Source organism: Polyodon spathula, chromosome 9 (assembly GCF_017654505.1).
Source record: "Polyodon spathula isolate WHYD16114869_AA chromosome 9, ASM1765450v1, whole genome shotgun sequence".
NCBI classification, from domain to species: domain Eukaryota; kingdom Metazoa; phylum Chordata; class Actinopteri; order Acipenseriformes; family Polyodontidae; genus Polyodon; species Polyodon spathula.
The window spans coordinates 17016370-17032465 of NC_054542.1; the positions used below are offsets into that span (position 1 = coordinate 17016370).

Consider the following 16096-nt stretch of genomic DNA (forward strand, 5'->3'; position numbering starts at 1 on the left):
TGATCTGCACCCTCTTCAGTCGAAGGGAGTACTGGGTTGGACATAGAGGGAGCTTGTAGGGAAACACATCCTGTAAAGGATGTTTTGATTGTTTTTTGCCACTGTGACATGCACAATTATAAAGGAAAGGAAAACTAAGATGTACTTCTCAGGAGAAAATCCCAAGAGCACAAACAGGAAGCACCACCATCAAACAGCTTGTACTGTAATTTGATAACAACTTTTGTTTAAAAAAAAAAAAAAAAAAAAAAGAAAACAAATGCTCCCTATGAAGTGAAAGGCTAAAGCTGGAGGTTTTTGAGTTAGACTAAAAATGAGTCTGTCGCGTCTGTTAATTTACTCTGTGTAGACCGAATAAAAAACATGAATAATGATGCTAAACTGACTAAAACAGCCAAATGCAAAAGTACTGAAAGAAAATAAAATGTTACTTGAGATCCCAAACCACTGTGAAACTGGAAATGCAGTAAACCGGGCAAATCTGCAAAACAAGCAGAAGGGATACAGCAAGCAAATATCTAGAAGCTGCTTTAAAATTAGATTCTTCCGTGTGCCAGTCAGTTTAGTTTCATGGTCCCATGGCTCGGCACCGAGGACATAAGACGACTGTGCACACAGATCTCAGTGTGATTTTTTCTTCAAGCCTGCTGCAATCATGAACACAGTGACCTTGAAGGTTAATGGTTACATTTCTATTTCAGGGCGGCAGGGTTATGATAATAACCCAACGTTCCCTTTCAAGCACAAAAGGTAACCACTACCACATGGGTAAGTGCACCAAAGCCGTTGCAAGGGTAATAGTGCAGAACGACTGGAATGCTACAAGGCTAAGCCTGTTAAATGACTAATTAATAATACCAAAATGGAACCCCAGTAGCAAGTAACAAGGATTAAAAAATTGAGGGAGACTCCTCTCTATGCCTGTGTTGTAGGGGTTGACTGAGACATGCCCCTGTCTTGACCATGAGATTTAGCCCCATAGCAGACAAAAAATTGTTCGGACAAGTCCATCTTTTAGTCCTGTCAACCTTGTACACTAGGGTCCACACTGGGCAGAGTATATGGAGCTCGCTCCCAGTCAGACTGTAAAAGGAGTTGGATGAAATGCCTCCAATTCCACAGACTGGAGACTGGTTGACATTAGGGATATAATAGTTTATGTAATCCATTATATTAGCAATAAGTAACAAATGAAACAAATTTGTGATTGCAATTATATATATTATATATATTATATATATATATATATATATAATATATATATATTATATATATAAATTAGGATAGGTATGTAGTGACAGATGGAAAATAACTACTAGTTAACATGGATCTACAAAAAGGAGCTACATGTGGAATCATTTCGAAAAAGTTAAAATAAATGTGTGTTAAATGTAAATTATGTAAGGCAGAACTTACTTATTTAAACAGCACTGGAACAATGCTAAATCATTTGAAACTTAAGCACCCATGTATTTTAACTGTAGATGACAGTAAGCAAACAACACTGACAATCTGATATTTGTTTCTGAAAATTTATGTAGATGCAGCACAAACCGGACTTATCACGGTAACTAAAGAGAGGTTGCCAGTACATTTTGCTGAAGGTGCAGGATTTCCCCAAATTAATGCCCTCTGGGAACTCCCATCCACGGCCGGCAGTGCAATAGTCTGGACTAGAACCGGCGACCTCCAGGCTATAGGACACATCCTGCACTCCACGCTAATGCAACAATACTATTACATTGCCTTTGTCTACAGTAGGAGCCCAGTCAAGTTTAATCGCTAACTCTAGAAAGAATATTTAACATAATAAAAATTACAAAAACCTTAAAAAAGATGTAATTTACCTGAACATGGGTTTTCTTCCAGTTCGGAGTGGACTCCACACAACATTGGAACATTTCCGCTGGAGGGCTAGGAAAAAACATGGACAAATACGCCCTCTTCTCCTAGAAGAAAGTCTTCTATGCATCATAACACCACTCCCACCTGATAGTATAAAGGGAAATGACGCAGAAGGGTCAAATGTCCTGTATTTTTTCTGTACACCAAAAAAAATGTGGGGGGGAAGGTGGGAGGAAAGACAAGTGTCCACTCCAAACTGGAAGAAAAACATTTAGAGGTAAATTCTAACTTACCAGTTCTTTGTGGAACCCACCCGTACACCAAAGAATAAAAAAGGAGGTGAAAATGAAAAATGTGAATGCTGTTTAAGACTTATCCTCTACAATGGATAAGACCACGTGAACAAACTGGTGAGAGGCGGAAACATTGTTTCATGAAAGCATGAAAGGAAGACCAAGTTGCTGCTAAACAAATATCAGCAATAGAAACATTCCTAATAATCCATGCTGCTATCGTGTTTTGCCACTGGTCTGCCCTTAAGGACCACTATTCCGAAGGGATGTGGTCCTGGATATGTAGATCAATACAGCCTGTCTGACAACATCAATTTTTTACTAGGGGTGGGAATTGAGATTGAGGATCTGTATTGCAATATATTGCCCAGTAATAGGGGTGAGACCAAACAGTCGAACACTCGACTAGTCGATAACGATGGCACCTACCGACAAGTGAATCCAACATTCAAAAGTTTAAAAAATAAAAAAATGTATATCTTGATTTTACTTTAACCCTTAACGGTCCATTTATTCAGCGCTCGTCAGGCATGTTGGGTCCAATTTGCTTTCACACGTGCTGTTTATTTTACACACGCTGTTTAAAATATATTTTTTCAGAGTAAAACAGGTTCAAAAGGCATTGAATTGCAAAAAAATAAAAAAAAATAAAAATCACTCAGCATTGTATCTACAGCCAAGCCCCACCCCTTGTTCACTGTATTTTTCACATACCTATTTATAGACATACATACTGATAAATCCTCTTCTGATCACTCGTTTTATCACCAAACTCCTCAACAGTGCGATCCAAGTCATTATTTTATTACTATAACATCTCAAAAAGCTCTGCAAATGTCCATGATATTCTTTGAGCCCTGGATGCAGAAGCAGCATTGTCATGTCCGTGTTATCTCTGTAATGTATGGCGCTATGAGAAACACCCTTTTTTTCAGTTTCATTCAGCTCCTACTAGTCTGACTCTGCTATTGAAAGGTTTTCTCTGCTTTTTACAGAGAAAACGACTAGAGACCTGTGCTTCACATCTGCAAAGGGCTGCCTGTACTGCTGATTATCTCTCTATGTAGCGGTAAAGAAGATTGACTGGAGGGTGGGATTTGTTATTTCTTGTCTGCGATTGGCTAAATTAGAACCTACCTCGGCTAACGATGGCTTCCTCACAGAAAAGTTCTGCATGGAAATACTTTGACAAATTAAATGAAAACACTGTTAAGTGTAAAATATGTGCAGTGCAACTAAACTACCACCGGGGGGAAAATCACTGCCTTTGTTCACGACAATGCCAGCAACATCATCTCAGCAAACTCGGAGTTTGTTGAATGGGACTCGAATTTGTGCTTTGCACAAACTCTGCAGCTCACCATCAACATGGCTTTAAACTTGGTGCCATGCATAATGTAGTCAGTGCGGCCAGCCGTCTTGTGTTGCATTTTCATCACAGTGCAATAGCTACTCAGGCTCTGAAGTTGAATCAAAAACAACAAACTCTGCCTGAGCACCGTCTGGTGCAGTATTGCCAGACCCGATGGAATTCAAACTATGACATGTTTGAGCGCCTACAGGAACAGAGATGAGCAGTTGTCGCAGTCCTGTCTGACAAGGTGTACACAAAGCTTTCAGATGCCCGCACACTTGACCTGGCTGACGACAGTCGAGGCGCTACTGCCAGTGTTACGCTCCTTGAAATGCGCTACAACTGCTTTGTGCGTTGAGTCGGAGGTATCGATCTCTATGATCACGTCCACTCTGTTGTCCAAGCATCTGATTTCCACCACAGGAGAGTCCACAAAAGTCTCAGTTTAAAACAACTGTATCCGAGTCACTTAAGTGCCGCTTGGCACCTGAAGACACAGAAATAGTGCAGAAGGTGGTGCTCATCGCTTCATTTCTAGACACCAGACACAAACACCTGAAGTTTACAGAGGATGCAGTCAGGAATGCATTCAAAGATAAAGTTGGGGAATTACTTTCAAGTCTTCCAGAAAACACCAATATCGCAGAAAAGGAACCAGGTACAGAGGCAAGTGGACCACCCACAAAGCAACAACGCTCTGACAAGGATTCTGCTGTGACTACTTTATTTGGGGAGGAGTACTACAGAGACGCCACAACCTCTCTGCAAACGGAACTGGAAAAGTACACACATGATGAGTGCATTCCTCCCTATGAAGACCCTCTGGCATGGTGGAAGGTGAATGAAAGCAGGTACAGGAAATTATCACGGCTTGTGAAAGCCTACCTGTGCATCCCAGCAACCTCTGTACCAGCCGAGAGAGTTTTCTCGGCTGCGGGCCTGATAGTCAACAGACTGCGCACTCGTCTTCTCCAAGACCATGTGGACATGCTGATTTTTTTTAGACAAGAATAAGTGAACATGATAATAATAATGGACATTGATTGCCTAATTATTCCGAAAGTTTTTGTTAGGATTATTTTTTTTTGCTTCCCTGGAAAGCTAGTGCATTAATGCCTAAAAGACTAAGGTCTTTTTGTTCATTCATTTATTTATTAATATTATTAAGCTAGCTACATACATAGCAAGCTATTGCCTATATAGGCTGTTTATTTTTTATTCACTGGAACTGGAACACACAGATATGTTTCTGATTTGATTTAACGTAGACCGGTAGTCTATATGTTGAGAGTGGTTTGATAACGTGGGAAAAGTAAATCATTTAGTTAAGTGGATTGTATAAATTAACTAGTTAGACAGTCTAGTGCATTTTTTATTTTGCTGTTATGACCGCAAAACATTATTGCCACAAGGACGCTAATGTTTAATTAATAATTGAATAAAAATTCAAAAAAGAAAAACGATTGTGTTGGTCAGGTTATAGCAAAATATTAAGTTCATATGCACACGTCAACTCTGTGGGGGGGGGGGGGGGGGGGGGGGGGGGGGGGGTGACGACTACACTATGTAACACAATATTTGTTCCTGGGTAGTAAGTGTTATTTCCTAATTGCTTATGCCTCAAAAGTATAGAAAATGGCTATTATTCCCCACAAACTTTGCTTTTGTGGCCAGGACAGTGATATTTCAAAATATCACTATTTCCAATGGGAAAATGGGAAAATGTGTGTCTTTTCGTTCACATAAAGTCAGAAAAAAACAACATATGAATCCAAATTAACATGTATTTATACTAAAGTAATACAAAAATGACTACAAAAGATTTAGAAGCAAGTAGTTTTTTGAGATTTACGATTATACTGTATTTACACACACAGGGCTCACAAAACCGCAAGCCCAACGTTCAGGACAACCAAAAAAATCTGTCGGACAGCGTCTTTTTTTGTGTCTGCTTGCCCAACGGGCAATTCGATTTTTTACTCTAACAAGATAACGTTCTGTGCTTAAAACACGTTTAGAGGGATCAATGTTTTTCATTGGTAATGTTGGAGTGATTTCCGCAGTGACGTACACATACATGTTCCTTGGAACTAAATCCCACAAGGATTGCTCCGTGTAAAGGACTTGTTACACGAGTCAATGCGCTGGCAACATAAATTGTAGCAACGTGTTGCCAGTGACGTCACCTCGGGGTATATGACCTGTTCGTTCGCGATACAACGAACAGGCAACTCACATTCGATACAAATTGCCTTTAATCCAAGCAATATCCAATCATATTTAAGAACTACGTCACGTACTTCTGGAATTAACAGTTTGAAATAGCAGCCATTAAACAAAAAAGGGCCATAAGTAGGGCTAGGAGTTTGTCACGGAACATTTGGACGTAAATCATGGAGCAGTCACGGTCAATGCATTCAAAATCACGGACAAAAGGTCAGAGGGAGAATAAAGTCACAGAGATAAAAAAAAAAAAAAATTAAAAAATAACTGTCTTTAATAAAAGCATATTGCAGTGTTGGTGCGTGCACAGGTTCAACAAAGAAGGAAGAGACAAGCAAATGAAATTTCAGTGTGTTTTTATTTGCTCTGCAACGGTGACTACTAACTAACAGTAGCATTTATAAGCACTGAACTAACAATTAAACAAGTGGAACAACATTTCAATTAAAAAGAGGAAAGCGTTCAATGTATGTCCGGCAGCGAATGCTGGCAGTTAGTATAGTACACATGCACGCACGCGCCCACGCAGACACATCGAATTCATGAACTGTTAAACTTTCAATTTAAATCGAAGAGCTTAGTTTGACTCAATTTTTTTTTTTTTCTCCAATGTGAAATTTAATGTTAAGGAGAAACACTTTCCAATAAAACCACATACAGATTGAAAACAATTTACTAACATCCCCGCAAGTCACACATATCAGCAAACATCGCGGACACTAGTGAGTCACAGAATCCGTGACACCGGCAACCACCGTGACTAAATCCCAGCCTGTGGCAGAGCAAAGCTCTGCCCTAAATTGGCAGAGATGGGGTTAACTTCCCCTACCTGCCTGGGTTTATTATGTTCAGGTGGCTGGGGTTGATTAGTTGATTAGGTTGATTAACGATCAATCAGCGCCCAGCCACCTGATATAAAAGGAGGCCTCTGCTTCTCATTTGGGGGGAGAGGGAGCTGAGGAAGCAGGTTGGTTTTTTTTTGGTTGTTTGGAGAGCTTGAATCCAGTGAAGGCATTGCCCAGCCTGGAGATTGTTATTTTTGTAAATTTTGCTTTTTGTCTTTCTTTGTGTTTAAATTGTTTTGTTTTGGCCCTTGTGCCCTTTCATTTTGTGTTTGTTTATAATAAAATAGTTATTTTTTTGAACTGCAGTCTGTCTCTGGGCCTCTATCCACTCGCCAGCCTGCCACACAGCCCTAGCCATAAGAAATTGGGTTAAGAAATGGCTCTTACACAGCGACAGGAAAAGGCTGCTTTCACAGTTTACTGAATGAGCGTCGAAGTGACAATACAACCAGTTACAGAGTTGAGAAGTACAATATACAGTAATATGATATATTTTATTTATTTATTGGCAGGCGCCATTTATTTATCTATCTATCATAATAAATTGATTCTTTTGTCCGTCATAATAAAAAACGGCCTTTCAGGGTTATATTGTCACAGTGCTGCGGAGTAAGTTTAAAATAGGAACGAAATAATGACATCCGTTTACCAGAGTTACAGCAACTGCATTTTTATTCCCTAAAATTAACGACAGTTGGACCAAAGGTTTTAAGACGTTTTAAAAACTTGTTAAAAGTAACTCTCCAGCATTGACCAACCTTCATAAAACTCTATGATAAGTATTTATTTGTCTTCAGTCCAGTAATTGCGGTTTTCTTGTCCATTCTAACTATTGTTTTCACTGTAGCAGACAGAATCACGTGACACACACCAGTGCTCTGACTGGATGCACATATATCTGTAGTTCCTCTCAAATCAAAATGCAAAATTTCAAGATTTCTCAAAAAATTATTGTAATATTATAAGACAGCAGACTATATTCTCACGTAGACAGCCAGACGGCAGTTCTCCAAGGAATTGATAAGATTACAATAGAGAGTTGGATAACACATCTCTAGAGCAATGTTTTATTCAAATATATACTGCTGTAAACACAGCAGAGGTAGAGATAACAAACGGGCTTGTATACATATACAACATAGCATATTGTAACACACCGTCAAAAGGAATACTTTTGGCGGTTCTAGGTAGAAGTGCTTATAACTTTTATTTTTGCAATTCTGACTTTCAAAATCCGTCAGGACATTTAATATATCTATTTAGGAAAAGTCAAAAACAGACAACCGCTGATCTTAACACACAGAGTATTGACAGGCACGGCTGGAATGACTCACCACTGCCACCTGTTGGCGAATGGATGGCTGTACTAAGCCAGTTTTCTACATAGGTTAACCTCTTACACCCCCCTGTTCCGCTGGCGAAACATCGGTATTGCAATTACACATTATATTTCAAAAATCATCTGTAATATTATTACAAAAGCAAATCATCAAAATAAACTGACTCAATATCAAAAACGTTGTTTTCCTACCGTCAAACAGCGAAGGAATTTTTTGAATTCGCCGTTTCACCGCTGAGATATTCCCTTCGCAATGTATCTAGTTCCTCACGGTTCAAAAACAACTCTGATCGACTAGCTGTGCGTTTCGCTGCTCTGGCCTTGCATGTATCTGTTGATGGTGAAATCTTGGTGATCACCTTGTAGAGGAGGTCACAAGCTTTCCATTCATACCTTGACTTTGTTTGTAGCCTAATCCATTGAAGAGTAATCGATGTGCATACGTAAACAAGACACATATTTGCAAGCGAGGGCGCAGTGTTACACACATAGGATCAAGGTTTCTTACTGTTTTCTGATCATTTTTCAATTTGTAAAATTTATAAAATCGAACGAAATGGCGAGCAGTGTTCCAAAGCATCCCAAAAGAAGTAGATTCAGTCTTTTTGAAGTTTTGGAGGAGCTGGATAATAGTGAAAGTGACGGCGAAAATGACTGTCTGGGTTGGACAGCGCTGATTTAGCGTCTGTGAAGCAGCATTTGAAGATGGATTGGAGCCTCTTCAGAAATTAGTAAGTATAATCGATCCACACTATTATTATTGTTATTATTCGTAATTTTCAATATGCATTTTTACTGTAAATTATTAGAAAATGCAACCATTTAACTCTCAAGGGGCACATAAAAATAACTTTTTTAAAATAATTTTTATTGCATAGTAAAGAGCAACACTATGTCTCATCAGTGCTGTGCTGCTGTATACGGTCCCTGATCTTTACGATGCAATACAAGTTGCAAGAAGTAATTGTTGCTTCCCGGCCGTCTCTATTATTTTCACATTGATGTTCATTGATTTAGATTATTGCATGGGAGTGTTTAGCAAACTTTTTTATATTTCACCTAGAGACAGTGTAGGTTTCTTAGCCTTTCAAGATAAGCTGTCTGCCTGCTCCAACAATCACTCACTCAGTTCCTTTGTTTGCCACATGTCAATCAAAGTAAAGATGAAAGGAACTGAGGTGTTTTCAGTCTGGCAGCCTGATTTACAGCAGCAAAGGTGTCGGCAATCTCATTATTATTATTATTATTATTATTATTATTATTATTATTATTATTATAGACATTTAGCAGATGCCTTTATCCAATAATCAACATATGTTCACGTGTCAGCAGTGCGTGAATGAGTGTAACCACTTTATTTTGAAAAAAAAAAACTCATACTTTTACATACTTTCAAGCAAGTGAGTAACAAAAATACAGTCAGGTACTGAAAATTCAGAGCTACAGAAAAAATCTCAGTAGCAACATTCTCCTGCACAAACACACAGTTATGTGAGAGCAATGTGCCTGACAGTTGTGGCATATGAGCTGAGAGTATTTGTCATGCATACTCATCATGGATACATTTCAGTCACCTCAAAGCTCTCCAAAAAGGCCACCTTTTGGATGAAATATTGGACAAATAAGTAAAAAAGAGGATTACAAAATCTAGTTCAAGTGGCAATGTATAGCATGTGAGGTGCCAGAAGGTAACCTTCCCTTTAGATCTTGCTCAAGAAACTAGTGTATGACGGGCCATAAAGATTTACACAGTATTCATTTTTGGAGAGGTTTGGGGACCCTTGGGCCTAGCTTTGTATAAACGCATGTAGAATTTGATCCCTTTATTCAATCAGTTTCAAATTGTTATCCTGTATAGTAGACAAGTTGGGGAAGCACTGGAAAAAAAATCTGTCTCTTTTCATGTGCTACAAGGTGAAAAAATGACGAAAGAATATAAACAAATGAAAAGCTTTTCTTATTTATGTTTTTTTTTTTTTCTGGATATCTCCTTCCAGTGTGGTACTGAGTAAGACTTATATCAAATCAAATTAGTTCTAATGGCCAGGGGGTTACCTTGAATTAAAGCCCTGAACCATGCCTGTACTGTCTATACTTTGGAAGATAATGTGATTTATTTAAGGTCATAGCCCTCCAGGTGGAAATTGCCTGTGGGAGGCTGGGGGTTTAACAGGTTAATGTGTAGCAGAGGATGCTGGTAACGAGAAATATGGTAGGAGAAAGCTGAGTTATTATCGTTGTGTTTCATTATTAGTTATTGTCAAGTTCCAATATTGTAAAATGCATTACACTGTAACTGTTATTACCCTTCCGGTGTTATCTGTGTAATATGTGGATGTCACCTTGAGAGGCAGAGTAGTGCTCTGGGGTGGGGAAGGGCTGTCTGTGTGTATGTGGGTGTGCGTGGATGGTGCTGATTTGTTGTTAGCCACATAATAAACTGCAGTAAATGCGAGATCCTTTGTGTGTGACTCCAATAATTCTTGTGCTCGCTACAGTATTATAAATGTATAAATAAATTAAGAAATAGCAAGCTAGAAAAGTACACGTCATTAATTGATTTGGATGATACATTTATCCACAGCAAATGTATTACCTATATAAAAAGTACAAGGTTAATGTAAAATTATATATACTAACAGGAACGGTAGTTCCTCATACAAGTTAGAAAAACTTGTCAGAAACTGACAAGATTTAGTTATACAACGAGACACTAGTGAGACTTCACTTGCAGCATCCCAAGGGCTCAACCTGCGTCATGCCTACTGTAGATGCCTATAACCAGATCCAGACTGCTGTGCTTGATCGTATGCCTGAAGAGGACATTCACCTTATGGATTGTGGACTGCCCTGTTAACTTCCAGAGAAATGTGCTGACAAAAATAAACGCTTACAAGGCTGACTGCTGTCCTACAGGTGGACTGGAAACTACCATACGAGTCAAAATAGGCTGCAAACTGGTGCTTCGCAAGAACACTGACATTGCCACTGGTCTCATCAATGGGGCAACAGGGAAGCTTCCAGCTGTTTCCTACTATCTGGAAAACACAAGTATGGTCAAAACGATAACCACCTTATTTAACAATGAAGTCACCATACCTGAACATTTACGCACAAAGCGAAATCATGGACAGAGTCTACATTATTTAGAGAGCACTTCCCAGTCACTGATGCTCATTCACTCACCATTCACAAATGCCAGGGTAAGATTCTAAAAACAGTTAGGATGGATCTTGGTAACTCCATTTCCTCCTATGGACAATCCTTAAGCAGTGTCCAACTTATCAACTTTTTGACCCCCCACCTGCATTTAGGCACCTCAAAGTGCAGTTGCAGAGTACAATAGGCTCAGAGGGATTTATTGCTGTGAGTTGATAAGCTTGAAGGAGACCAACATGCACAAGGGACACAAGGTAAAAGATTGAGTGCATTTCATTCAACGAGCCATCACTAATGTTTAGGAACAGCAATAGCCTCAATCTTCTAAGAGAACACTTGCAGTTGCACATCCATTCAGAGGCTTAAGCAACCCCAATTTCACCTCATGCTATGCAAATGCAAAATTGCAGTTCCTTCTTCACTTGCAGCCTCTGAAGGATTCATTAAAACACAGTCAACAAGAGGCTATCAGGAGCTTTGTTTACCACTGTGATCACTTGCCATCCACTGCATCTCTAACTACTGGGGATATTTGTCACTTATTAGGAGAACCCTTCAATAGAGGGGAGCAGCAAGATGTTGCAGTTTCTCACCAAATTGTCTGAAACTTCTCCTGAAGTATCTCGCATGGTTTCAGTCACAATAAGTGAACTTATTCAGTCAACATGAAAGAATGACTGCAGTGCAAACCAGACAGTACCGTTACAAAGCGACACAATGCCAAGTTTATTGATGTGCAAAAAAGAAAAAATTACTGTGGACAACAGGAATGACCAATTTATCTTCCATTATCATACACTAAGGACAGGGTGTTACTTCAGGACACTGTGTCTTTTCTTGCTGTGGGCGCTACTGGAAAATGGGTGCATGTAAATGATGCACTCATTCAAGTCAAACCATGGCCAATAAAAGCAAAGGACATGGCCTTTTATCAAGAGGTCGAATGTTTTACAAATGCCTTACATTGGCCTAACTTCTTAACACCTCTATAACAAGGAGAATAATGTTTTTTTCAGCATTAAAATGTGTTCGTATACTACCATTCAGCACTGACATGCATCTGTACCTTTTTAACCATTCATAACACTGTTGTTTTGTACCTACGTAAATATCAATATATCAATACCTACCAAAACAGAAATATTGTTTTCACCACTCATGGATGTATATTTGCAACTACAACAACACAAGGTTTACACTTTCAATATTGTCCAAAAGTCCCTTCTACCATTATTTTACTTTCAAATATTTTCTCTTATTACTCTACTTATTGCTCTCTTGTCTTGTCTGTCTATTTACCGTACACATTCTTGAATAGATTTCCCTCAATTTATTCATTATTTGATCAAGTAAAAAAAGAAGTGATAGGTATAACAAAAACATTGTCAATGTAAAAAACAAGTTAGAAAAATGTAACAGCCATTTAAAGGGGTGATATCAAACATAAAAGTCCAAGTTAGGAGAAGCAATAAGGCCGAACTTGTCAAGCATCAAGCAAATAGGCACAATTGGAAATGCGCTGGGGCCCAAGAGTCACACAATTCTTGCTTCTAACTTGGTGCCTTTTTTTGATCGCTTCGCTCCATGAAGCGGCAGTTTACCTGAGGCTGTCAGAATCCATCAAGGAAGTTTTTTGGTTTTAATAGGATACCAAAAACTGTCTACATTCAGGAAAATGTACACTGAGCTCCCAAAAATGCCAACACGTTTAGCACACAGTGCTTATACAACCCTGCAAATATAAAGTCACTACTTAAAATGGTACTGAAATTCTTCATACTAGCTTCCTGTGTTGGTACTCTCACTATTTTCCACAAAGCACAGGACATGCTGAGGTCTCATAATTGAAACACAAATTGAAACACTGGTAATAAAGTGGGGGAAAGTCGTTACAACGAACACACTTTCACAGATGTAAAGTAATAACTGAATAACCTTTTATTTTTTTACCACCTGCTATTTAAAGAAATATAGGCCTACAGAAATATTAAACCAGAGTAAGTTTTTTTTTTTTTTTAAACCCTCAAAAAACTGTTAATGTAGTTACCTGTAGCACATACAGCTATTTTTCAAAGAATACCATAGATTTAAAATGTTGAGGTCACATACATGTGGTTATTCTCATCGCAAAAAAAAAAAAAAAAAACTTGTTACTGTTGCTGGTAACATCATCATTATCGTTTCTGGAAATGACTGCAGTCACATCAACATTATCAACAGGTTTGCAAAGTCTCTCTCACACACACAAAAGAAAATGCAATTACCGGGTACACATGCTGGGACACAGAAGTCATGTCCGAGTGCACGTGAAGTCAACGTGACAATGCAATGGACTAAAGATCATATACAATATTATTATATTACAAATACATTTAAGATTGTTCTATAATACGATTAAAGTTCCTGCTTAGTATGCTGTCACAGCAACTAACGACCGAACACGGCCAAAAACACAGGGATATGACAACAACAGTACCGTACAGAAATATAATTATGTACCGTAATTGCTTTCCTATTTTTAATGTGAATACTAAAGGCTAATGTATTTATAATTTTCACACCTGCTGTATTTGATTCGTTTTACCTAATAGTGTATAATTTTAACACTAAAGAAATTGCACCTCTAAAGAAACAACACAAATATACCTGCTTTCTTTCGTGCCGTGGATGTCCGGGATGTCGAAGATTGTGTTACGAAGGTTTGCGATATGTATATATTTAAGAGTAATTATTGTTAATTTTATTACTTTGGAAATAGCTAGGTATTCTAAGTTCACTAGAGTTCCATCCTTCACAGCAAATAGCGGCCTCCAAGTGTTTCCGGTCCGTCTTTGCAAATAGTTCGACAAAGAAACAACGACGAGAAAACAGATTAGTTCCCACTGCAGCCCCATAGCAAAGATCCTCCCATCGACGTAACTGCGAAAGCCGTGGGATGAGTATTAGTAGGACACAGGGAATGCCAAGGTCAACAACACCTAAGCAGGGGACGGAGGTAGTTGAAATGGCTGCAGAATAACTTCAGACCCTCCAAACTGTAGTTTCGCAAATCTGTTTATTGTTTATATATATATATATATATAGATATATATATATATATCTATATATATATATATATATACTATAATATATTTGATATAAACTTCAAATTTTGCTCGCAGAAGCGTCGCAGTTATTTGAGTTCCGACCATTTTTTGAAGTTTTACGGTATAATATAACCAAGGCACTTTCACCCCACACCCTAAATTTTTTTTAACGGAAGAAAAAAGTTATTAGGACAGCATATGTTGTTTATTTAAACATAACAGTTTAGTTGCTAGGTTTTGTTTTTTTTCCTTCTGAATTTTCCGTGCGGTTCAAAATATGCAAGAACGTTAGGTTATTACCATGACCTTGGTTCCCTGAAAGAGAATGACAACCATTACTGAATGGGAAGAACCTCTCGACCGTCAATCACTGAGCATATATAAAAAAAGCTGTGAGGGGGAAATCCCTCCCACCACCTGTTGAAAAGGGACGTCCTCACAGTAGCACATCAGGTCAGGACACGACCTCAAAGCGTAATGGTTGTCATTCTTTTTCAGGGAACCAGGGTTATGGTAGTAACCTAACGTTCCCTTTCAATTCGAATGACAACCATTACCGAATGGGAAAGCTGTAACAAAGAATTTGTGACTCCAGATTACTGTCAGTACAGCCTCACGGCGATAGCCTCAGAGCCCACATGACGCCTAAGGGCATGCCTCCTTCAACACTCTAGAGCCCAGAGAGGGTCTCGCTCGGTTTGCAACATCAAGGCGATAAAAATGCACAAATGTCTGACTACCTGTCCATGTAGCAGCATTGCATAACTCATCTAAGGAGGCGCCATGAAGGAAAGCCCACGAAGTTGCCTGGCCCCTGGTAGAATGGGCCGTAATGTCCCCCGGTAACGGGGAGTTCATCTGTTCATACGCCAAGCGTATCGCATCTGTCACCCAGTGCGCTAGACATTGCTTCGATAGGGCCTGACCTCTAGAGCAGGACCCATAGCAGACAAACAGCTGGTTGGACTGTCTCCAGGACGCCGTCCTATCCAAATAACAGCACAAAGCCCGAACTGGGCATAGCGTGTGTTTTCTATGGTCCTCCTCTGACTCATGCGGGGGAGGTCTGACAGCTTCCAAAACCATTGATTGGTCAACATGGAATATCACCTTTGGCAAAAAGGATGGATTTGTTCTTAATGTTACCCGCGAGTCATTTCCCGTAAAAGCCATGCATGTGTCATCAATGGACAGTGCATGAAGCTCACTTACTCGTCTGGCAGACGTAATGGCTACTAAAAATGCCACCTTCAGTGAAACAGGGCACAGTTCTGCTGATGCCATGGGCTCGAATGGGGGACCCATAAGGGCCCGCAGTACCAGTTCTAGATCCCACTTGGGGACCATACTTTTCATGGTAGGACGAAACCTCCAAGCCCCTTTAAGAAATTGCACTGCCAGGAAATGTGTCCCAAGGAACACTGAGTCAATTTTGTCATGGCACACTGATATAGCTGGCAGCTATATCTTCAAAGTGGACGCTGATATTCCTGCATCAAACAGTGTTGTAAGAAGGCTAATATCGTCTCAATAGGGCAAGTCACAGGATCGAGACCTTCCGCAAGGCAACAGTCTTGGAAAACTTTCCATTTATATGAGTGCTGGGTTCTAGTGCTTGGCGCCCTAGCAGACTGTAGTGTTTCTACTACTGAATCTGGCAAACCTCGTCTGAATAGATGGCTCCATTCATTGGCCAGACCCATAGTTGGAGCTGGGCTGGATTTGGGTGCCATAATAGCCCCTCCGCTTAGCTCAGGAGGTCCTTGTGCACCGGGAGCTGCCACGGCTAATCCAACAACATGCCGGAGAGGAGAGCAAACCAAGGGCGTCTCAGCCATCTGGGTGCAACCAGCAAAACCTGTGCTCTCTCCACCCTGATCCTCTCTAGTGTCAGGGGTAATAATGGTACTGGAGGGAACGCATACAATAGCCCCTGTGGCCAGGGGTGAGCT

General features: G+C 39.6%; 1 protein-coding gene across 1 annotated transcript in view; it reads right to left on the reverse strand.

Moving 5' to 3' along the window:
* Positions 1–13908, reverse strand: part of LOC121320443 (1-acyl-sn-glycerol-3-phosphate acyltransferase gamma-like) — a 68658-nt gene extending 54750 nt beyond the window's left edge. Inside the window, exon 1 of the mRNA XM_041258775.1 lies at positions 13705–13908. The gene's annotated coding sequence lies outside the window, so the exon portion shown is untranslated. The remainder of the gene's footprint in view (positions 1–13704) is intronic.
* Positions 13909–16096: the final 2188 nt, after the last annotated feature.